The sequence below is a fragment of the Canis lupus genome, chromosome 19 (assembly GCF_003254725.2).
Source record: "Canis lupus dingo isolate Sandy chromosome 19, ASM325472v2, whole genome shotgun sequence".
In the NCBI taxonomy this organism is placed as follows: domain Eukaryota; kingdom Metazoa; phylum Chordata; class Mammalia; order Carnivora; family Canidae; genus Canis; species Canis lupus.
Window position 1 is genome coordinate 5,017,234 of NC_064261.1, and position 26,387 is coordinate 5,043,620.

General features: G+C 34.9%; 1 long non-coding RNA gene across 1 annotated transcript in view; it reads left to right on the forward strand.

The window, feature by feature from the left end:
- The first annotated feature begins 1,313 nt into the window (after positions 1-1,313).
- Positions 1,314-26,387, forward strand: part of LOC112669336 (uncharacterized) — a 30,977-nt gene continuing 5,903 nt past the window's right edge. The window contains exons 1-5 of the long non-coding RNA XR_004807022.2: positions 1,314-1,531; positions 6,266-6,373; positions 8,194-8,246; positions 20,810-20,885; positions 23,095-23,220. This is a non-coding gene — a long non-coding RNA (uncharacterized LOC112669336). The remainder of the gene's footprint in view (positions 1,532-6,265; positions 6,374-8,193; positions 8,247-20,809; positions 20,886-23,094; positions 23,221-26,387) is intronic.

A 26,387-nucleotide genomic window follows, 5' to 3' on the forward strand; every position in this document is an offset into this window, starting at 1 on the left:
AGGGATTTTTATTGCTGTCTCCTTATTCTCTCTCACTCTTGACTACATTGATCTTCAGGGATTATATGTATATAAATAAGGGCTTTGCAATTAAAGTTCTTTTTTAAAAAATATTGAAGTTCAATTTGCCAACATGTAGTATAACATCCAGTGCTCATCACATCACATGCCCTGTTGAATGCCTGTCACCCGTTAACCCTATTCGCCTAACCACCTACCCGCCTACCCACCTCCCTTCAGTATGCTATGAAAGTTCTATTCAGTTTCCCATTGTCCATTCCCCTCCCCAATTTACTTATATAGTGCTTCTTGTCAAATTTTTTGTAACACTAAAACTATCACTGATTTCATGTTTAATGAGTGAGATTAAGATTTACTTAATAATGGGATTTGCTTTTGTAAAGCCCTTTATATTGCATAGGATGTGTGTGTATGCGCGTGTGTATATGTGTGGGTGTGAAATCTCATTTAGCACTCAAAATATATCTCTAGGGCTGAGAGGTTATTATTAGAGTTATTATTCCAATATTAAAAATGAGGTAACTGGGTCTTAAAGAGGATGGTAGTTTCGCTCAAAGTTGCAGTGTCCAAAAAAACCTAGGACTTGAACTCAAATCCTTTGATTTAAAATTACATCCTCTTTCTACTTAATTAATTTACTTTTTATTGTTCAACAAATATGTCTTTTTGTTCTTGTTTCTATCTGGCAGACATTAGAGTAGTTTACAAGATTGTTAACTTCTGTGATTTTATAGAGCTTATTCTTGGTGAGAGTCAAAATCAATGATTTTACAAATAATTATTTAAGATATCAACAGGCTTTCAAGTAAAGATAACAATTTGAACACATTCATCTATTTTCCTCCCTCCCCACATTCTACAAATTACTCTGTGTTTTGTTGTTGTTGTTGTTATTGTTTTTTGTTTGTTTGTTTGTTTGTTTGTTTGTTTTGGAAGACTCCATGGATGAAATTTGAATTAAGACCTGAATATGGCCACTGTGACTGGCCTATATAACCAGCACTATAACTCTGAGCTTAAATTTATATGAAAAATCCAGGTATTCTAAAATTCAGGGGAAGAATATTCCAGGGAGAGGAAATAGTATTCTGTACAAAGGAGAAAGTTTCTCCTAAGCTAAGATAGAAGGAATGTCAGTTTGATTGAAGCACAGAGAGAAAAAGGTGCCCACAGAAGTAAAAACACGAAATCAGGATTTTGTAAGCCAGAATCAGAAATTTATTCTAAGTAAATGTAAACATTCTAAGCACAATGTAAAGATTCTATGTGATGATAAGGGGTCGGTCACTGAAGTAAAGTGTTTAAACTATATGTATGGCTATATAATGGGGCTTGGCTTAAGTTTTAAAAGAACGCTCTCCCTGCTAGGTAGAGAGTTGAGTGAAGGGAGACTATATTGTCAGGATACATTTTGGAAGTTACATCACAGGATTTGCTAGTGGATTAGATACTATGATGAGAGAAAAGAGAAGAATCAAGAACAATTCCTAGTGTTGGCTTGGGCAACTGGGTAGGTAATGGTGGCATCAACTGATACAAAGAAATGAGCAGAAGATGCATGTTTTAGAGTAACAAATATTTTTGTTGGGTCCTATTAAATTTAATATGAATACGTCTCACCCAAGGGAGATAATTGGATGGACTGCTTGGAAATGAGATTACAGACTTTAATTATGGAGAAATAGATTTTAGATCATATTGATATTATTTAAAGCCATTGCTCTTGATGAGATTAGTTATCTAGAGAAAAATTTATTTGAAGCAGAGAAAGGGGCTTAGAACTGAGCTCTAGGTCACTTCAACATTATGTATCCAGTAGAAATACAAGAAAGTAGCAATGAGATTTGAGAAAGAGAAGCCAAAAGAGAAGAAAAAACTCCCAGGAGAATAGTAGAACTGAAGTCAAAAGAAGAAATTAGTTTAAGGCTTATCAAGTGTGTTGACTGCTGTTCAAAGATCAATATAAACTCATACAAATGATAATAAATTTTGCAAAGCTACTGTTATAATAGTAGCTTCCATGAAGAGTAGAATGTGGAGTCATTTGGGGATGATTTTAAGAAAAAAAAAATAGAAGAGGAAGTGAAAATGTGATTGAAGACAATTTTTTCAAGTGATTTGTAAAAAAGAATAAAAAATGTGAAGACAATAAAAATATAGCAGTAAATGGGGAAAGAGATGAAAAGAGGATTTTTACTAGTTTGTTTGTTTGTTTTAATCTGAGCTTCTGTGCATATTTCCATGTTAAATGAACTGGTAGGGAGGGTAAAGAGAAACCAATCTTGAAAGAAAGAGGGGTAATCAAGAAGCGAAATCCTTGAGAAGGAAAGGGGATGGCATCCAGAGCAAGAGAGGTTAGTATTTGATAAAAGTGGTAACATTTCCTGCAATTTTAACTGGAGAGAGCCAGAAAGTATACAAATGCAAACGAGCTGGGAGATTTAATGGAGATAAGTGAGCAAATTCATGTTTGATTGTTTGTGTAACATTAAAATAGGAACAAGTTTATCTGCTCAGATAGTGAGGTGAGGAGCATATTGGAATTACTGCCTTTAAACTAAAACAGACTATGTTAAAAAAATTACAAAAGCTGAATCAAAATGCATTTCTCAGTATTATTTTAGCATATGCCAGAATTAAAAAATGAAGATTGTGATTCTTGAAATACATATCACTAATCACAACAACTTCTAACTCAGATATAAGTCCTGATATGCTGCTTGTACTCACTGAACTCCAAAGTTTTCATCTTGGGGTCAAAATATAAGGATACTGATATCATAACCACATTGAGTTATGATCACTGGTAGAAATTTTTTAAATAGTCGTACTTTTTGTGCACCATGTAAATCAACATTTTCTCAGATTTCAGGCATATCTATAAGTGTATAAATATTTCCCACAGTGTGTGTAGGCAAGTAATGCAACAATAATAGCTTAAATCCCCACTGTGGCCTATATCAATCATCATCATCCACTTGTATTTAATAAGCACTAAGTGCTATATTAGAAAATACTTCTGTTACTATAGCCCCAAAACAATGAAGTATATAACTATTTAATCCTATTTGAGAAAATGTTTCATTTTCCCAATAGAGCCTCTCAGGCATTGCATTAACAAGAAGAGAATAGATGCCTAAGGATATAGGAAATAACTTCCGTGTATCCTATTTGTAGGTTAGTTGAATAAGATGCCAAAGCTGTACAAAACAGAAGACCATATTGAGCTTCGAGATTTTGCTAAGTAATATTTGTTTCAATAAAAATACATACTCATCCATTTTTACTAATAATGTTTGTTTTAAAATGAAAAAGTAGAAGATAGCAACTCACGTTGTCTAGATCTTCTACTTAGGGAGCCTTTTAGCAGAAAGTAATTTATTATAATAAAACTGTACCATTGTACATAATATCTCACTTAGTGTTTTAAGGAGAAGGATATTGTCTGGGAGAAAATAAAACAAGTGTAATAATTTGTATGAAACTTCATCTATATAATCAATTAGTTAATAATAAATGCGTGAATGACTTTTTTCCCCTTATAGATCAATAGTGAATTGTCCTCAATTCCAACATGGAGATTATCATTTTTTGTTTTGTTTAGTTTTTTTTTTTAATAAAATGAGCTTATGGGGTACACAGCATTTCAACTATTCCTAAACATGGAATTTTAAAAAATGTTCAATAAAATTTCTCTACAGAAAAGTTATCACTTTGACATTGAAGACCTTAGGAGTACAATAATTAAGTAGGTAAACTGAGGCCATAAAAAGGTGAGTTATGCAGCATCACTAAAGAAATATTCTCTAAATAATTTTCTTAGACCCGTTAATGTTTTACCTCACTTTCCCTCCAAATAATTCTTCACTACATTTCCCCCAATCATTCTTAAAAAAAAAAACAGGTAAATAAAGTAGAAAAGAACAAATAAAAATAAGTTGAACACATCATCTTTAGAAAGCCATTCCAGAATGTACTTATGTTGCTTTAATGCCCTTTAACCCTCTTTCATGAACACTTATCATGAATAAGTTTACTGATTGAATGTGCACAGGTCATCAAATTCGATCATATTTTCTCCAATTATAAAATGAGATATTTGGAATCTTTTATCTCTAAGAGCCTTTTGAGTTATTAGCTTGTATTTTTTGAATCAGATTACCCAGTGGAATGATAGGATTACAGTAGGGCTAAACTAGAATTGGTTAGGAGGAGGGGGAGGCAGCAGCAATCACACAGTTATAGCACTTACCACGTTTCATGAGGGTCAGTCCATTCACATGTACACAGCATTTTGAGAGCTGTCATTCACTCCCTTACACAGTCTTGCATATGACTACCACAAAATCTAGGGATTTCAAAAAAATGCTCGTTGGATTGGATTGGACTGTATCTGCACAATACAATTTTCCCAAACTGAAGAGGTCAGATTCGAGGTCAGGGAGCTCCAGGGGGAGAAGACAGCATCATAACCAGTGGTATCATTACCCTCTTGAAATGTTACTTTCTCCATCTAGTTATGAAGCCATGTTAATCTAGTTATGGAACCGATAACACCTTTTGAACTTTCCATGTACATAGATTTAGCCTTGCACAGAGAAGTGAAGCTTGAAATGAGTTTAAAACACAGACTCGTAATTCTTAGAAAGGTTATTTAAAATCAAATAAAGGGATGCCTGGGTGGCCCAGTGGTTGAGCACCTGCCACTGACTCAGGGCGTGATCTGGGGTCTCAAGATCGAGACCCACATCAGGCTCCCTGCATGGAGCCTGCTTCTCCCTCTGCCTATGGCTCTGCCTTTCTCTCTCTGTATCTTTCATGAATAAATAAATAAAATCTTAAAAAAAAATCAAATAAAGAGATTGTTGCTGGGGAATAGAATAGGAGAGGTGGTAAAGTGAGGGGGAGGACTGTCACTTTTACTGTATATACCCCCTGTGTTGTTTGGTTTCTCTTTTTCTTTTTTGCAACAAGTGTGTTTTCATAACTAAATAATTTACCAAGCTCCTAGATGACAGATAGACAGATAAATCATAGATTAGATGATAGATAGATAGATAGATAGATAGATAGATAGATAGATAGATAATAGGTAGGTAGCTAGATAGATAATAGATACATACATACATACATACAAAGATACATGATGGATGGACGGATGGACGGATAGATGATAGGTAGAACCAAAAAACAATCACTGGAACAGCAAGTGAGTAAAGAAATTACAGAGGAGAAATGACTTTAAGAACTTTGACCTAAAATAGTCATCTGTTCCTTATTCATCACCTGTTAACATCTTTAACTTCCCTCTCACACACCTCTCTTTAATTCCTTCATATTCTTAGGTGGTCAGGGATCCTTTTTCTGTAATCCTTCTTAGTTGTATTTAATGGAGGTGAAACCAGCCAACCTTCCTACCCTAGTGAGTATTTGGAAACTTGGTTTATGTGTTGAGAAAGGGCATTTTTCATCACTGACTATGGAACATTGGCTGTTTAATAACAGGAATGTCAAATATCCTGCAATGCATGGGAAAATCCCAGAAAATGAAGAACTTTTGTGGCCTACATGCCTACTGCATACCTTTTAAGAAACAGTGTGTGACTTTTTCTAGTATAGCTGTTGTCCCTCAATGCTGTGTGATTTTCTATAAAGATCCAAGTTTATGATTTAGGTGAATATTCCTTCTTTGAAGTGACCTTAGGAAAATCTATTACATCAAAACTTAAGAGTATTCTTTTCCTGTGTGTAAAACATGCATCTTTATACCATGAATATTTTGTATAGTTAAAAACAAGTTCTACTGTCAGAGAAAAGAAATTAAAACATTTAGAATAAATTCATAAAACTGACAAGTATTTCTCCATGCTTCCAAGTCCCTGATTTTTGTGCTTCACTTAAGATAACTCACCTGTTCTATCCTACTACCTGTTGGAACCTACCACCTCCACAGATAGTATTTTTCATCTACTGCTCCCAACTCTAGCTTCTGTTATGCCACGGGGCCTCTAGTTTGAGGGCATTTGGGAATATGCAAACTGCTCTGGGACAGTTCACTCATTTTCAGCTATGTATTCACCTTCCTCTATGATTTCAAGTGTAAGAATAGCTTGGAAGGGAGAAAGAAAAGGGCATAGGGAGAGAGAGATGACTAGGTTTTTTTACATTACTATTTATAATTTATTTTTTGAAACAGCAGGACCACTATTCTAACATTAAATATCACTTTTAACTTCTTTTGTAGGTCTTCTCCTTCATCAGGTCAAAGATCTTGTTCTCACTTTTTCCCTCCTGGTCCAATTCCATTGACACTTGTGGTTAGGCCCATCAACATGCTTGATCTTCCCTGTTGGTAAGATGATTACAATTGCAATTTAGCATTTATCAAATCTTCATGACCACAGCCTTTCCATGTGGTAAATATGTAAACTTAATAAAATGACAGCTTCCCATTTACTCTCACTTTATTTCAGGACAAAATGGAGTATCTTCATGCAAAGTCTGGTTTCAACGTTCAGTCAAGATTTTTTTTTCTCTGTCTGAATTTTGTTGTGCCAAATAACTGGCTATATGAAAACTTTTATTTTTATTCAGTTTGGCTTTGCAGAAATCCAGTTATAGTGTACATCTGTGGTTGAAAATACATTTACTTTTATATTGCAGTTTTCTCAAATTGTGTTGAAAACCATTCTTTACTCAAAACATCACAATATGTGCTCTTTGGTTCTTCCAGGAAGAAAAATATATCATTGATTTTGGCAGCATATATACGTATATAAATTTATATGCGTATATATTAATTTATATATTTGTATACATTATTTATATTTATATTTATTTATATATATTTATATTTACATATATAAATATATATGTATGCTTAAATTTAGTGAACTTTACTTGAGTATATTTTGTAAGTATTTATAGCTATAAAAAATCAGGAAAAATCTAATTTAGGTTTTATTATAAAAATAAAACAAGTGAAGATGCCATGTTTGTGATCATAGTGAATTGAAATGGTATAATTTCACAAAATAATGGATCTGGAACTTGGCCATTCAGAACTAAAAAATTTAGAATTTATCCCATATAGTTTTATGTTGATTAAAGATCATGTCTCTTCTATCTTCAGTATCTTGAAAATCCTGAACAACTTACTTTTTTTTTATGATACCCTATGTTCCAAGGCAAATGTTCAGTGCAAAATTGAGTGATGAGTGAATGAATGAATGAATGAATTATGGACCCAGAAAACAACTAGAGAATACACAGGTCATTGGACAATTCATAAGTATTTAGGCTTGGGGAAAGACACATCAATTCATTATAGAGACTTAAAAGGATGCCTAGAAAAAATGAAAGGGCCTAAACTTTGTAAAAGTAAGGTGCAATGCCTTGAGTCAGGATCTGAATTTGTAACTATGAGAGACCTTTGGATGATGCCAGGCACCTTAGAGTAATGCTGTCCAATGGATCTTTTGATTATATCAAAAATATCCTACAACTATGCTACCCAGTAAGGTAGCCTCTAGCCATATATAGATATTGAGCCCAAAGTAACCAACACTGGAAGTAAACAGGAGTAACCCTCCTCTATTTCTCATCAATGTTGGCTGTTTGCTCTTCAATGAATACACACAAATATCACACATCATGTGCAATGACAACAGAAATCAGTTATTATATACACAAAGACATAGAAATCATGCCACCCATGAATATTTTTTGAAAATTTTGCATGATGAATACTCCAGCTGGGAGACGAGTCAGCCAAACAAGCCAAGATATAAAAAGTTTGCTGCTACTAATGAAGCAAGTAACATAGCTTTGTCCAAACAATAGCTTTCTATTTAGTGATGAAACACTACATATGCCAAATGAGCTTGCTTTATATTTATAACCAGAAAAAAAAAACAAGATTGTAAATGCTTAAATAGTAAAAAGTGGTGCTACATTTTAGACATATTATATTGAGTGAAATGAAATTATTGTATTCTCTGAAGTTATTCTAGCATAAAACTCAAATTCTAGGCATATAAAGGGGACTTAATTCCCATTTCTTTTATAATGAAAATATAATATTGTTTGAAGTGTTTTATGATGCATTTTTAAAATTGATTGTTGTAAGACTGTGAGTTTAGTAAGGCAGGCATTATTATCACTATTTTTCAGAAACAAACAATGCAGAGGATTTATGGACCTAACCCAACACCCTGTAGTTATAAGTGAGTAGAACCAGAACTTGAAATGGGTTCTTGGGAAATGAGTGCAGTGTTTTTCCTACTGTATATCCCTGGCACATTTTAATGATGATGATAACTATAGTGAGAAAATGATGGTATTAATGATTAACATCATTTATAAGGTCTACAGATGTCCTTATAAAGATATTTACACACATCATATTATTCTTAAATTGGGGCACTTTCTTGAACTGGTTGTATGATGTATCATTTGTCACATTTGCTATGTTTGAAATTATAGTCTCCTTTAAAAATTTTATGTTGTATTCAGATAAGGTTTTGAAGTACTGTTATATTTTTCTCTACCCTATGCTATTTTTTCATATTCTGATTTGCAATATTTTCTTTCTTTCTACTTTGTTGTACTTTTTCTAATGATTTTAATAGTCAGAAAGGTGTTTTTTTTTAAAAGCTTAAGTATAACTCAGTTTTACACTATTTGTTACAGGGTTCAAAATATAGAGTTAGTGTCAAATATTGTTGTAATCCACTACAATTGGTGAATTATATTTTTAAATGTATTCTATTTTTTAAACTCAAATATGACTTGAACAAATCAATTGTGAATGAGAATTTTAAAAAATACTCAAGGCACATAATTCTCATGCTATTACACAGATAATTATCTTTGTGATGAAGCTTTTTTTTTTTTTTGTGATGAAGCTTTTTATCTTTACCATCTATTTCAATAAGATTTAACATTAGTTTTGCTTTACATCTATTCTGACACAGGGTGCTAAAATTAATGTAATTAGCAAGTTGAACTGATACAATTAAGGAACAGAGATTAAGTATTTTATCATTATTTTTAATAATACAATGATTTTCCCCAAAAGAGTTTTCTTGATTTAACATATTTTATATTCTGAGTAGTTTTAAATAATGGCTTATTTCCTAAAATATCTAATAAAATGCAATTGCTAAAAAAGTTCATCTGTTGAAAAGTAAGTATTCTAATTAGGTTTCATGTATGGATTTATTGAATGTTTGTATAATTATCAAATAATGAGACCATTACACTGGCATTTCCCATAGTGGAAATATTTACTGTGTATGAAAATATTATCTTGAAAACATTTGCATGCAGGATCATTCTTCAAGGATGTAGAAATCATTGAAAAACTATTAATAAAATCACATTTTTTCAATAAAAACCCCAAATATCAGAAAAACTATGAATAAGATCAGATTTTTTTCAATTAAAAGTCATCCCAAATCAATAAAAAACTCAAATCAGGTTAAAAAATCATTAAAAATGAGAGGCAGGCTTATATTAAGTTTAATATATTTAAAGAAATAAATGCTTCCCACACCCCAAAGGAGTAATAAAACAACAATAACAAAAAGAAGTGGGAGAAAGTCGTTATATGAAGTTGGTGAACCTTAGTCACTTTCTACCTTCTTAGTACAAATATACATGCACCCCCAACTATTACAAAATAATTCAATATATAGCTGTGAATATAATATAAGGGAACTCCTGAATGCCTGAAATAGAGGAGATAGAGAAGGCAGTCCAGGAACCTACAAGAATGGACCAGATGTTGGCCCTCATAAACATATGCTTCAGTGCCTACACAAGGACTGTAAACTGGCCATGGGCCCAAAAATTAGGAGCAGCTGGAACTGAAATCCTCATCTAGCTCCAGCACACTGGAAGAGATATCAAAGGGTAAGTAGTGAACAATGAACTGGAGAACTCTTATCTGAGTACTAGAGAAATGGCTCAGGGCAGTAGCAGGGAAGTATGTCTCCATTCATGGTTGGAGACACAAGTGACTAAAAAGCTCAGGCCCAAACTACATGTGGATTTAGAATGTAGAGTATCTTGAGGGAATCCCTAGCCTAAAATCAACACCATCAATAAAATAGATCAAGCCAAGTTTAGGACAAACCCTCTGAGATACTCTATAGAAATAAATGTAAATTGCTTTTTCAGGGAAAGTTCATCATCCCAGGTTTCATGTGAATCCCACAGAAAACAAAATAACAACTTATCCTTCTCAGGCCTGGTATGCAACTCTACCTCTCAGGCACACATTCACGTAAAAAGTAGCTGCTAATGAGCTAAAAGAGGGGAAGAGAGAGAGAGAGAGAGAGAAGAAAATGTATAAATATTGTTTTAAAATGATTAAAGATATAAAAAAGAAATATAAGCTATAATGAAAATAAAACCTGTTATGAAAAAAATAGCAAAAGGATCTGGAAAAGTACCTACTGGAATGTCTAGAAATAACATATGTAGTCATTGAAATTAAGAACTTCGTGCATACTTTGAATAACTTAATTTAGTTAGGCTGAAATGGATTATGAAATAATAGTGTTATTAATAAGCATAAGTCTAATGATATACATGTATTCTATGTGAATGTACACACTGCCAACAAGACCGTTTCCCCAAGGCCTTCAACCTTATAACCACAGGGATCCAGGGGAGACCCAAGCTAAACAGATTACATTTTCCAGATGTCCTCAACTTCATCAATCATCTTTAAGAGGGAGTCATGTTTTCTCCAAGCAATCCTGCCAGTCAGATCAGCAGTTAGCACCGTGGGATTAAATCAGCATTTAGCACTGGGATTAAAATCAGGTTTCCCCAATATAAACAGCATAAATCAAAGGGGGAAACTTTTAATAAATCTGAGGCATTCCTACCAGAGATAAAGAGTGGACCTCGCATTTGGGACCAAGACCACTCCTCCTAATACTATTTTCTCCCATCACCAGGGACCAAAAGAAGACAATGCATTCAGAATAAATTCTAACTTTCCCACAGATTCTTAACATAGGATGAACACAGGTTCTAGCTCACCTGAAATAGTCTCAGTTTGAGCTTCTTATCCCAGGAATTATAATGCCTTCTTCACTCCCCAAACTATCCAAGAATTGTCAATATATTATTTGATTACCCTATATAAACTTCATGAATACATCCTTGTATTTGTAGATTTGTTTCTTCCCCAAAAGCAACAAGAGTGATTCCCAGATCATAGCTTATCTTCTGGATTTCACCCCATGTAGGGATTTTCATATTTCCTATTTTGTCCTCTTCTTTGACTCTTCCTCAAATTGTGAAACTCACCCATAACATCCTCTAGAATTCATGGACTATTATTATCAAAATTCTGTATATCCTCCACTACCTCTCTGAAACTCTGAAAACCTGTATCTCTCCTGACAACACTACTCCCTCAAGTGGTGATTACTCTACATTTCCATTAGGTTACCTAGTACATGCAACTAGCAGATGCATCCAAAGATTAATTTCTGACCTTACTCTCAAATCTCTCCTCCTGCAGCCTTCTTCCAATGCTCAGTCCAAAACTTTGGAGTCATCTTTTCTCCTCAATTTTTCTCTTATACTAATTCTAAACTGTCAACAAATTATGTTGGCACTATCTTCAAAACATACCCAGAATCTGAATATGTCTTGCCATCTTCTCTTATATCACTCTGGTACAAGCTATAATATCTTCCTCAGCTTTCTATAATATCTGTCTGATGTGTTACCCTTATTTCACTCTTTCCCAACTCTGTAGCCAGAGTGGTCCAGTTGTGCATTAAATCACGCCACTTCTCAACACTCAAACCTGAAATAGTTCATTTCATTCAGAGTAATTTGTAACTTCCTTAAAAATCCCACATGATATTTCCATTTACTCTCTGACCTACCTTCCCCTTCTGTTTTTTTGATTCAACTATGGACACATGGACACACCTCCTTACACTCTTTAAATGGCTATTACTTCTGCTTCTTGTGCTCTGCTTTGCATATTAACATAACCAACTTCCTACCTACCTTAAGTTTTTGGTCAAGTGTTCCTTACACAATGAAGCTTACCCTGAAGACACTATTTTAAAATAGCACTTCAAGGATACTCTCAGTCTCTTCTATCCTGCATGATATTTTTTTCTTTTACATCACTTGTGGTGACTACTCCCTAAATATACCAATGTCCTATTCCCTAGAACCTGAGAATACCTTATGTAACAGAAGAACTTCACAGATATAATTAAATTGAGGATCTTGGGATGGGGATATTATCCTGGATTATTCATGTGGATCCAGCCCTAAATGCAATTACAAGCATACTTATAAGGAGACAGAGGGATATTTCAATACAGAAGAGAAGATGTGATGACAGCAGAGATTGGAGTGATATGAGAAAGGGGTCATGAATTAAAGAATGTAGGTCATCCCCAAAAGCCAGAAAAGGCAAAGAAACAAGTTCTCCGTTAAAGTTCTGCTGACACCTTGACTTTATCCCTTCAGACATCTGTTCTCCAGAACTATAAGAGAATAATGTTTCAAGCCACCAAATTTGTGGTAAATTATTACAGTGGCCGTAAGAAACTAATATACAACCTAACATAGAAATTACTTACTGTCTTTCTTAGTGTTGTGCCCCTCTCTTCACTAGAATGTTCCAAGAAGATATTTTGTTCATGAGTGTAGCCCTATTTGTCAGAAAGTTCTTGATGCAAAGAAGCTGCTCAATAAGTGTGAATGGAATTTTTTAAAAATCCCAGTGATTAAAACCATGAAACATCCCTAATTTTAACTTATCTTGTTTATAGAATGCTCAACCATATATTTCTGGAATGTCATGTTTGTTATTCAGTTGTGTATATTCTTTCAGTACCCATCACATAGTCAGTTTCTTTAAGTCTAGTTAGTTTGCAAATCAAGCCAGACTTAAAATTTTTGGCACATCTAGATTTATAATTTTGTCTCAATTATCTTAAATTTAAATTATATGTTTCTTTCAGTTAGTATCATCACTTCAATCACTTCATTTTCTATTTCTTAATTATTTTACTAAAATGAGTTTCTATGTTCCAATGCAACATATTAAAGGAAGGCTGCTCTGGTTGAAATCAGGTAGGGGCACTTGAATTCATCCAGCTACTACTTCATGATATCCACCAGACATTTAATTTTGATCTCAAGATTCTAACACTTTGTGTACAAACTTTCAAATTCCTTGCAACAAAATATTACTGACGCTTGCATATTTCTCTGTACATATGATGATGCTGTTTGAAATGAACCTAAGGGCAAGGAAAATGGTGAAGTAGAATCTTGAGCTCACCTTGTTCCATAGACACACAGAGTCAACAACTATGCATTGCAACTAACTCTGAAAACAACTTGAAGACAGGAAGAACAGATCTTCCACAGCTACTTGTACAGAGAATGCCATATTGAAAAGGGTAGGAGGGGTAGAAGGGTGGAGGTGCAGCAGGGATCCAAAACTGCTGGCATAACTAACCACAGACATGAAGGACATCACAAGTGTGGAGGACTAAGAGGATCATAACCCCACACATTGTGCATCCTCAGCCTTGCGGATCTGCAATGGGAAGATTAGTCTCTGTAACACTTGGCTTTAAAAATCAATGAGGCTTAATTCTAGGAGAGCCAGAGTGCTATAGGAAACAAAGTCTCCACTCTTAAAAAACTAGAACACTAAGTAACTTAGCCAATACATACCACAGAAGCAGAAGTTTGAAGAGAGCCTAGGGTACACATAAAGAAGATTTATTAATTTTAGTTTGTGTGTTGGTGGGGCAAGAATCTGTAGATTTCTCTAGGAAAAGGAGGGTTCATGGGTGCCATTTTCCTGCTGTCCTCCAGACTAGATGGCTGGAAATTTGCAGGAATCAGTTCTAACACTCTTCATCTATCTTGCTAGCACCATGTGCTCCAGCTCAGCATTGTCGCATGGCCCAGCTTCACACAACCTAGCTGCCTCAGCAGGAACCCTTGCAAAGTGACCCCTGCCCTGGAGAGAGAACCTATAACTTCACACATAAACATGTCTATACATGCTTACAGTCCCTGTAAGTATGCTTAGTAGCTGGCTGCACAGAAAGCAAGCCCTGCCCTTAAGTGTGCTCACAGCTGTTGCAGCAGCTTATTGCAGATAGCAAGGTTGAGGGCAAGGCAGATATACCCATTGCAACTTCAGTCAGGCTTCCCAAGGGTCCAGGGAGCAACCCATGTTCAGTGTACTCACATCATGTTAAACAAGTCATAGCAACCAACTGGGCTGAGAGTATCCTCACCCAGCAGTATGCCTACAGAAATGGTAGCTCAGCTATACAGGAAGGTTTACAGAGCCCATACAGAGGATACCCTTGGAGCATCTGGTTCAGGTAATCAGGAGAGTTCAGGGCACTACTGAACATCTTCTACACAAGGCCACTACTTTCAAGATCAGGAGATCTAAGTCTAGCAAACTTTCTACTCAAAGCCACTACTTTCAAGACCAGGAGATCTAACAAACATAGTGTTAGAAAAAAATTAGGGGACAGTAAAGTATGTCCCAAATAAAAAAAACAAGACAAAATCACAGAAAATGAACTAAACACAATAGAGATAAGCAATATGCCTGATAGAGTTTAAAGTAATAGTCATAAAGATTCTCGCCAACTTCAGAAAAAAAATTAATTCAGTTAGACTTCATTGAAGAGATAGAAAGTGTAAAAAAGACCTAGTCAGAGCTGAAGAATATAATAACTTAAATGGAAAATACATTAGAGGAAATTAATAGCGGATTAGAAGATACAGAAGAATGGATCAGTAATCTGAAAGGCAAGGTAATAGAAAGCAACCAAGCTAAAGAGAAAAAAAGAAAAAAAACCGAGAATAATAAATAAGAAGAAATTAAGGGACCTCTGTGACAGCACTAAGCATAATATCATTTGCATTATAGAGATCACAGAAGGAGAAGAGAGAAAGAAGGGGACAAAAAAACTTATTTGAAGAAACAATAGCTAAAAAATTGTTTAATCTGGAGAAGAGAACAGACATCCAAGTCCAGTAAGCACAGAGTGGTGAGCAAAATGAACTCAAGGAGATCTACACCAAGACACATAATAATTGAAATAGCAAAAAAAAAAAAAAAATCTTGAAATAGCAAAAATTAAAGAGAAATTTAATAGCAGTTACGTTCAAGGGAAACCCCACAAGGCTATCAGCTGATTTTTCAGCAAAAACTTTGTGGGTCAGGAAACAAAGGTATGAGAAATTATGAGAAATTCAAAGTCTGAAAAGGAAAAAACCGGCAACCAAGAACACTCGACCTGGCAAGGTTAGCATTTAGAATTGAAGGAGTGGTAAAGACTTTCCCAGATGAAAAGAATATTAGAGGAGTTCACCACCAAAAAACTACCCTTAAAAGAAGTGCTAAAGGAAATTCAAGAGGAGATAAAAGGCCATAATTAGAAGCAAAAAGGAAAAAAAATTGTAAGTAAAAGCAAACATATAAAAAAGATAGTAGATTAATCACTTATAAAGCCAATTTGGAGGTTAAAATCAATTATATCTATAAAAGTTAGTCAAAGGGCACACAAAATGAAAAGATGTAAAATATATCCTATACATAAAATGTGGAGGGAGGAGTACAAATTTAGTGCTTTTAGAACATGCTTGAACTTAAATGGCCATCAATTTAACAAACTGGTATGCACAGAGAATATTTATTATATGTGAACCTCAGATCATAACTCAAAAACCTATAATAGATACGCCAAAAAAGAGAAAAAAATCCATGTATAACACTAATGAAAGCTGATTCTTTGAAGAGATAAATAAAATCAATAAACATTTAGCATGACTCATAAAAAAGAGAAAGAAAGAGGTTTCAAGTAAATGAAATTAGAAATGAAAGAGGAAAAATAATAGCTGACACCACAGAAATACAAAGGATTATAAAAGACTACTATGAAAAATTATAACAAATTGAACAACTTAGAAAAAAAATTCCTCCAACACTGAATTGGACATAAATAAAAAATGTGGACAGACCAAATTCTAGTAATAAAATCGAATTAGTAATCAAAAATCTCCCAACAAACAAAAGTCAAGGACCAGGTAAATTCACAAGTGAATTCTACAAAACATTGAAAGAGTTAATACCCATTATTCTCAAACTATTTCAGAAAAATAGAAGATGAAAGTAGGAAAACTTCTGACTCATTATATAAGGCATACATCACTCTGATAAAACCAGAAAAAGATACTACAAAAAAGAAAACTACAAACCAACATCCTTGATTAACATAGATTCAAAAATCCTCAGCAAATTATTCGCGAACCACATTTAACAATACATTAGAAGGATCATTGGCCACAATCAAGTAGGATTTATTCCAGGTATGCAAGGCAGTTTATTATTCACAAATCAATGTAAACACATTTACAAGAGGAAGTATAAAAACCACATGATCATCTCAAAAGATGCAGTAAAACCATTTGAGAGAATACATTTGTTCATGATAAAAACTCTCAACAAAGTGGGTTTAGAGGGAATGTATTTCGACATAATAAAAGCCATATGTGACAAATCTAAAGCTAACATCATACTTAATGATAAAAAATTGAACGTTTTTCTCTAAGATCAGGAACAAGACAAGGGTGTCTTCTCTCACCACTTTTATTCAACATAGTACCGGAAGTTCTGGCACAGCAATCAGGCAAGGGAAAAAAAGGCATTCACATTGGTAAGAAAGAAGTAAAACTTTCAAAATTTGCAGATGACATGACATTATATATAGAAAACCCTAGAGATTCCACCAAAAAAATTACTACATTACAGATATTACAATAAATGAACTTAGTAAAGTTGTAGGATACAAAATTAATATACAGAAATCTGTTGAACCTTGATGTATCTAACAATGAAGTAACAGAAACAGAAATTAAGAAAAAAGCCCTCCCATTTATAATTGCACCAAAAAGAATAAACTATATAGGAATAAATTTAACTAAAGATGTAAGAAACCTATGTTCTGAAAACTATAGAACATTGATGAAAGAAACTGAAGACACGAATGAATGGAAAGATATTCCATGCTTATAGATTAAAAGAATTAATGTTGTTAAAATGTCCATACTATCCAAAGTAGTCTACAGATTCAATGCAATCCCTATCAAAATACCAATAGCATTTTTCACAGAACTAGAATAAAGAATACTACAATGTGTATGGAACCCAAATGACCCTGAATAGCTAAAGCAATTTTGAGAAAAAAAGAACAAAGCTAGAAGTATCACAATACTAGATTTCAAGGTATAATGCAAATGCAAAGGTCTAGTGGTTAAAACAGTATGGAACTAGCACAAGTATAGACACATTGATCAATAGAACAGAATGGAGAGTCCCTAAATAAACCCATCAATCAATCAATCCATGCTTATGTGGTCAACTAATCTATGATGAAGGGGACAAGAATATACAATAGGGAAATGACAATATTTTCAATAAATGGTGTTACAAAAACTGGACAGCTACATGGAAAAGAATGAAACTGGGGATGCCTGGATGGCTCAGTAGGTTAAGCATTGACTCTTTAGCTCAGGGCATGATCTCAGGGTCATGAGATTGAGCCCCAAATTGGGCTCCACGCTCAACCTGTACTCTGCTTTAGATTCTCTCTTCCTCTCTCCCTCTCTCTTAAATAAATAAATAAATAAATAAATAAATAAATAAATAAATAAAATAAAATCTTAAAAAAATAAAAAAAGTGAACCTGGACCACTTTCTTACACCATATACAAAAATAAGCTCAAGATGGATTAAAGACCTATATGTGAGACCTGAAACCATAATATCCTAAAGGAATGCATAGACAGTAATCTCTTAGACATTGGCTTTAGCAATGTATTTATGGGTATGTCTCCTCAGAAAAACAAATCAAAAGCAAAAATAAACTATTGAGACTACACCAAAATAAAAAGCTTTTGCACACCAAATGAGACCTTTGGCTCAGGTCATGATTCCAAGGTCCTGGTAACAAGTCCCTCATCAGGCTCACCACAAGCAGCCTGCTTCTCCCTCTGCCTATGTCTCTGCCTCTCCTCTGTATCTCTTAGGAATAAATAAAAAAAATCTTTAAAGAAAAAAGACAACCTATTGAGTGGGAGATGATATTTGCAAGTCACATATACAATAAGTTACTAATATCCAAAATATATAAAGAAGTTGCACAATTCAACACCAGAACAACAATAAATATCCAATACAAATATGAGTGGAGGATTGAAAAGATAGTTTTCCAAAGAAAACAATCAGATGGCCAACAGGCACACAGAAAGATGCTCAACATCACTAATCACCAGGGAAATGCAGATCAAAACCGCAATGAGAGGGCAGCCTGAGTGGCCCGGTGGTTTAGCGCCGCCTTCAGCCCAGGGTGTGATCCTGGAGACCCGGGATCGAGTCCCACATTGGGCTCCCTGCATGGAGCCTGCTTCTCTCTGCCTGTGTCTCTGCCTCGTTCTCTCTATATGTCTCTCATGAATAAATAAATAAAAATCTTAAAAAAGAAAAACGCAATGAGATACCACTCCACACCTGTCAGAATGGCCTGTATCAAAAAAGGCAAGAAATAAGCCTTGGCAAGGATATGGAGAAAAGGGAATCCTTGTGCGCGCCGTTGGTGGGAATGTAAATTGGTTCAATCACTCTGGAAAACAGCATGAACTTTCTTCAAAAAATTAAAAATAGAAATATCATATGAGTAAGCATTCCACTATTGAGTATTTATGCAAAGAAAACAAAAACATTAATTCGAAAAGATATATGCACCCCTATGTTTATTGCAGCATAGTTTACAATAGCCAAGAGATGGGAGCAACCTAAGTGTCCGTTGATAGATGAGTGGATAAAGAAGATATAGGGTAGATACATAATGGGGTATTACTCAGTGACATAAAAATAATGAGATCTCACCATGTGCAACAACATGGACTGAGAGTGTTCTATGCTGAACGAGATAAGTCAGTTACATAAGGAAAATTAACCATTAACTTATAAGTGGAATCTAAAAAGCAAACAAATGAACAAACAAAACAGAAACAGACTCATAAATACAAAGAACAAAATGGTAGTTGACAGAGGGGAAGGGGTTAAGGGACAGGAAAGTAGGTGAAGAGGATGAAGAGGTACATGATTTCCAGTTATAAAATAAATGTTACAAGGATGAAAAGTACAGCACAGGGCATAGAGTTGGTAATAACGTAATAACACTGCACGGTGACTGGATTTGCCAGGTGAGCATTAAGTGATGTATGGAATTTTCAGATCTCTATGTTGTATACCTGAAACTGAAGTAATCTTGTATGTCAACTCAACTTCAATAATGATAAAAAAATGAATCTTTGGAAGAAAATGACATCATGAATAATGCCTACATCTTAGGATAGCGTCATGTGATGTTAATGACATTGGCATTCAAATATGTAGAACTAAAGATCACATACAGTAATTTTGAAAAATATTCCTTTTTTAGAATCCCTAGTAAGTTGTCTATAAATAGTTGACAGAAGCAATACAATATAAGCCGTACTACTGAAATTGTAGTAGAGATCTTCAGACTAATTTTGTAGTTTCTTTTTATTTAATATTTTTTAAAAGATTTTATTTATTTATTCATGAAAGACACACAGAGAGAGAGGCAGAGACACAGGCAGAGGCAGAAGCAGGCTCCATGCAGGGAGCCTAATGTGGGACTCAATCCTGGGACCCTGGGATCATGCCCAGACGCTCAACCGCCAAGCCACCTGGGCACCCCAACTTTGTAGTTTCAAGTACATTTTTATCTTGTGTCTTTATTTTTAATATTCAGATGGAAAGAATTATTTGTATTTAAAAGTCCAAATTGTTTATGTGAATTCTTTAATGTCTTTCTCAGTGACTTCATCTCCTCTGCAAATTGAGCAGAATTTATTTTTGTTCTCATTTTCCCAGACTCTCTTACTGTAGCTCTTGACCCAAACTTCCTTTCTTCAAACCTGCTACCAAATTCTCAAACTAAATCATTTGATATTATATCCCATCTGTTCCACTTCCTATTTTGAAGAAAATATATTCAATGAGGAAATTTTTAACAACACTGCAACAGAGTGGCTTGAATGGCTCGGTTGGTTTAGGCTTCCAACTCTTGGTTTCTACTTAGGTCATGATCTCAGGGTTCTGCGAGGAACTCTGGGCTCAGCATGGAGTCAGCTTGAGATTCTTACCCCTCCTCCTTTTCCCTCCCCCCAGCTCCTTCCCCCTGCTTGTGCACTCTCACAAATAAGTTTTTAAAAAACTTAAAAAAAAAACCACTACAACATAGACAATAGCATCATTGATTATTTGTTTCCATTTTAAATTGGAAAGAACATATTTTGAGAATGTACAGTCCTGGTTCCAGTTCCGGTTGCACCTCTCAATAGTTATTTAGCCTCAAAAAAAGCATCTGATCTTCTCTAACATCTAGTTTTAAAATCTTTTTTCACAAACCATTAGCTTCCTGAGACCATGAGTTATATCTGTTTTGTTAAACTAGTGCCATAGCTCTCTCCCTCCAACACATATACAAACATCTTCATATACCACACTTGAGTCTGGATATTTTATTTGGGAAGGAGCACACTAAGGAACTGGGGAAAATGACATAAAGAAGGAAGTTCTTTGTAGAGTTGGTCACTGATGTGGACAACTGAGGTTCAGTAAATGCCAAGAGATTCTAAAAAGCAACGTTATGTTTTTCAGAAATGTTTGCTGCATTTGGAACTTTTACCCACCAGCTCCCAAGCTCCCTTGGTCAAAGGTCACTCCATAAAATAAGGTAACTTCTCCACATTTCCAAGATTGTACCTGCATGAGTGTGAGGTATCCAAGGCTGCTGAAATGTAAGTAGTTGTCAGGTTCCACCATCTAGAACTCTGTTGCCATTAAAATGATTATTGTTACGAGGTAAGGCACAAGAGCCTATTACTATTATTATTATTATTATTATTATTATTATTATTTATTTTTAAGAGCCTATTATTAGAGGGAGTATCTAGAACCTCGTGCAGATTTAGGCACCTGATGCCCTAATACATTTTTAATTATGAATGACTGAAAAGCAGGGACCACTAATACCTACAATATGGTTTTTGTGAGGTTAATTGAGACTGTAAGTATCAGCTCTTAACTATCCTAGAAGTCAGTATACAGGTTTGTTGAGTTTGAATAGCCAAGGGTGCAATTGAAGTTATTTTTTTCTACTTTGCAACTGGATTTTTAAAAATTTTCAAGCCCTATTCTACTTGATGACCAAAAAAAAAAAAAAAAAAAAAAAAAAAAAAACCCTAACTCTACCATTATGCAATTCGTTTCAGTGCAGGGTCAGTTAGGTCTGAGGCCATGCTCTGACTTGCTGGAGTCCGCGGAGTCTATAGTTTTGAAGATGTAAAGGACACTTGTTCAATTTTGTATTTGTATTTGCTGCTGTTTTAGTTCACCCTCATCATATCCTCAAACCTCCCAATAGTTTCTTCCTCTTATTTTTTTAATCTTCTTCTTCTTAATTAATGCCTGAAAATTTGTTGGAGATATTGCAAAATTTGTGGGGTTTTTCCCCCCCCATGATATTCTGGGATGCAAAGAATGTAGAAAGATCATCTATTCCCATATGCTTTCATCATCCCAGTCAGGTATCCTACTACACTACTAAAACTTGTTCTATTTCTACAAAGCCCCCCCAGAGGCTATTTCTTTTACTTTTTTTTTTTTTTCTAACCTCTCTTCATCTCTCCTTAGAGAGAGTATCTTTACCTATTTTGGGTTTGAGAATGAAAGGTTTGTAGAACAGGTGGGAGTCATTAGGTTCCACAAGTAGTTTTTCTTGGAAAAGTCATGACTTCCAATGCTTAGGCTGAGAGATAAGATCAACCTAAGTAAAGGAATTCCAGGAACCCAAAGTATGAAAACTTATCAGTTATTACTTTAAGATTGTTTTCCACTATACCTGATTACATTTATTTCTTGTATTTTCAATACTGAAAGAATGTATGACATGTAAAAGTTTGTAAGATTATTTACTGAACAACTTAAAGACTTTCTTGTGACATAGAACACCTGTTCACAAGTATTTTGAAGCACAGGAATTTAATGTAATGTAATTATGACTAGTTCATAGGCTCATTAATTTCTATCAATATACACACATGGGCAACTATTCTCAAAATATCAGTTTGCTGTTATGTAGGTGAGATAGAGGGTTTCCATAACATTCTTGGTAGTTCCAAGAATGTTATTATTCTAATTTACAGATTAGCTCATAATGCAAGACATGTGGGGAAAAGAAAGTTAATATTATCTTCATTATAATACATCTGTCCAAACTAACTCTTAATGCCTCTTTTTAAAGTTATTTAAAATTCTTGATTTTAATCTTGATTTTAGATCTTGATTTTAATCTTGATTTTAGAATTTAAAAATGCTAAAAGAATCTTACAACAAATAGTTGTAACAGCACTATTTGTAGTGATGGCAACAGAATAACTTTCACTCCCTCTGTGCTCTTCTGTATTTTCTAATATTATTTGTCTTTTCCCCTTTTTTTTGCACGGAACATTTGTTACTTCTAGTTTTTACTTTGGGCCTTTCACCTCTTTCTCCTTGTGTCTGGCTCCTTTGTATTTCTATTTCCCACTTGCCATAACTTTAATAAGTATCTGTGCCATCCACCTGCCTGAAATTCCATCCTCTGCAGTCTGCAGCCCACATTGCCCTCTCATGGCTCATGTTTTTAAAGACAATGTCTATGCTCATAACATTAAATATGCTGATGAGTCCTGGTACTCAGTGGGTTGACAATCCCCTGGCAACATCAATTGGCAGACACAATGCTCTCCATCCTCTCAAATGGCTCTGCCTGCCTCCCCATGCCGACTGAAACTGTCATTTTCACCAAACCCCCATTGTTGCAAATTAGCTGTTGCTGGCAAAAGTTCATGGTCTGTTTCCAGGCATTAATTCATGATCTGCGCATCTATTTCTCCATTCAGACCAGCGTAGCACAGAAGCTCTTCTGAGTTTGAGTCATTACTTATCTAGGCAACTTGATTGAAGAAACAAATCTATGTTGGCTTTTAGCAACTTCTACTATCTTGCAGTCATCTTCACAATAAGAGGTAAGTATGTCTTGGCTTTTTTCCCTAAGTAGGCTCATTTTTATTCATTGCATTGATTGGGATTATACACAGAAAGGAGGCATTTTTTTTTTTCTGTATCTAGATTTACCTCAACAGTCATACTGAATGACTGACAAAAGCATTAATAAGACAAAGAGTGGGGATGAGATCAAGACGTCAACATTCTTCTGTCTCACCTATTATCTTGTTAATTGTTAGAGACCCAAAAAAGAAAACTATACTATTGTAATGGAAAAGAACTAACTAAATCTAATAGCAGTGCTTTCACTCTAGTGGCTTTTTTTTTCTTTTTAACTCCTTAGGAAATGCCTAAAAATATTACTACTTGCTGAAGCAGTTAGTTTTAAGACAACATTTATTTATCATACCATGAAAATAATGAGATAAACATACAAGCTTTTCCACCTTATATCCTTAGTCCCTCTCAGAGTCCCTGTGGGCACACAGCAGATGTTCAATAAACACTGTGTTGATGCAAACTCTGGGAAGATGCAACTATTCAACAAAGAAACTCTATCAGAATTTATCATCTCAATATTATCAACGCAATAATTCTCAACGCAAAGATTTCAGAGAACCTTTGAGTAAAGAATAGCTTTAAATGTTAAAAAAATGGATCTCAGTGAATACTCAGTTTCTCTTTATCTCTCTTTCAACACACATGTGCATACACATATTCATGCATACAAATACTCTTTGAAATTCTAGATAAATATTTAGATTTTCTTTTTCACTCACTCACTCACTCACTCACTCACTCATTAAACAGATATGGATTGAACCAGGTAGCATCCTAAAGACTTTTTATATAGACATGATTATGCTGGGCAAGGCCCCTGCCCTCATGGAGCTTATATTTTGATGGGGAGCTTTAAGATGACCTTGGTGTTGGGGTGAGAAATAAAACTTTTTAAAAAAGTATTTGATTTATTTATTCATAAGAGACAGAGAGAGGGATCCCTGGGTGGCGCAGCGGTTTGGCGCCTGCCTTTGGCCCAGGGCGTGATCCTGGAGACCCGGGATGAATCCCACGTCGGGCTCCCGATGCATGGAGCCTACTTCTCCCTCTGCCTGTGTCTCTGCCTCTCTCTCTCTCTGTGTGACTATCATAAATAAATAAAAAAATTAAAAAAAAGAAGAATACACATTAACTCTTCTTTAAAAAAAAAAAAAAAAAGAGACAGAGAGAGTGGCAGAGACACAGGCAGAGGGAGAAGCAGGCTCCCTGAAGGGAGCCCGACGCGGGACTCGATCCTGGGGTCCTGGGATCACAACCAGAGCCGAAGGCAAAGACTCAACCACTGAGCCACCCAGACGTCCTGAGAAATAATAAAAAATAAAAATAAAAAATCACATTGAAAATCATTGATTGGTTGAAAGCCTTCCACATTAATACTGCTTCATCTTAGAACAGCAGAGATTGTTACTAGATAATACTTTATCTGTTACACTTTGGGTGCTAGAATTAGATTACCCCACATATCTCCAAATCATTCAATCTATGGTATTCAAATAAACTAAGCATGAGAATGAGATTATTTATAAATAGCCAAATGCTGTCTATACATGTTACACAAAGAAAAAAAATATAGTTTCCATTAATAAAACAGCTTGGCCTTTCGCTTGGCTGGCAGCACAGAGGCCACATGATGCCTGGAGTTACTGTAAAAGATGTAAACCTGCAGGAGTTCATCAGAGCTCTGACAGCCTTCCTCCAAAAGCCTGGGAAGCTGGAAGTCCCTAAATGAGTGGACACTGTCAAGCTGGCCAAGCATAAAGAGCTTGATCCCACAATGAGAACTAGTTCCACACAGGAGCTGCTTCCATAGCATGGCACCTGTACTTCTGACGTGGTGCTGGGGTGGGCTCCATGACCAAGATCTATGGAGGATGTCAGAGAAGTGGGGTGAGGCCTAGCCATTTCAGCAGAGGCTCCAAGAGCATGGCCCACAATGGCCTCCAAGCCCCAGAGGGGCTGAAAATGGCATAAAAGGACCAAGATGAGAGAGGCAAAATGACATCTGAGGGACAAAGATCTGGAAAGAATAACTGGACAGGTGGCAAATGCCAATAAGAAGCATTGGAACAAATGATGATGGGTTAATAAATTGCCTTATTCATAAAATAGATAAATGATGGATTGATAGATAATAAAACAAAACAAAATAAAATAGCTTGATAAAGGTGAAAATTATTATATTTTTCAGGTTGGCAAATACTATCTAAATAATGCAGTGATGAATTTACAAGCAGGATAAATCTGTAATCCTATTCACTCTGTCTCATATGCATTCAAACAAATGTTTTAAGTAAACACCTGTCCAACATGTGGTTACTTTGCAAGAGCCATGATTTTTCCCTAAAGTTCTTTAGCAAATTTCTTTTAATACAAAGTCTGCCTTGTGGCTTTGCATAATAATCAAGGCAAACAAAAATATTATTCTTTAGACATATGCCAAGTGATGAGAAACAGTCTCCTCTACTCCCAAGCTAGGATAAAAATACTCACCTTTTTGCAGGTGTAAACTAGCATTGCCAACTTTAAATGAAGCTCATTTGATGGCTGGGTTATATATAAACCATTAGTATAATAGAGCAATTAACACTACTCCCAGGGTGGATGAATAAATCACTGCTATAAGACTTTGTAAATGTTGTTACTAAGTACAGGGTAATGGGAACATATATAAACATATATGAACATATATAAAATAAACATATATAAAATATATAAAATATATATATTACATAACATTTATCAATCTATATGCATGTACAAATGAGTGGAAACACACACACATACATACGTATATGTGATATATGCCATTGGCATATCCTGCTAATTCTCATATGATGATACATGGGTAAGTGGAAAAACAAACATCTGCTATAGTTTATTTCTTCTCCTGAATGGTTAAAGTAGCCCACCTATTGCAAATGAGTTTATACTCTGGCCTCATATGTCTGGTCCAATCACAATATAAGCCTTTTTTTGCTCAATGTTATGAGGAAATGGTAAAGGCAAATTGATACAGTGGAGTATGGCACCGATAGTTCTTACGGCGTGATGGTGTTTATAGGAAGAACAAAAACAAAAATTATGTCTATCAGAAGGCATATGAATGAGACAATAGATTCCAGTTCCC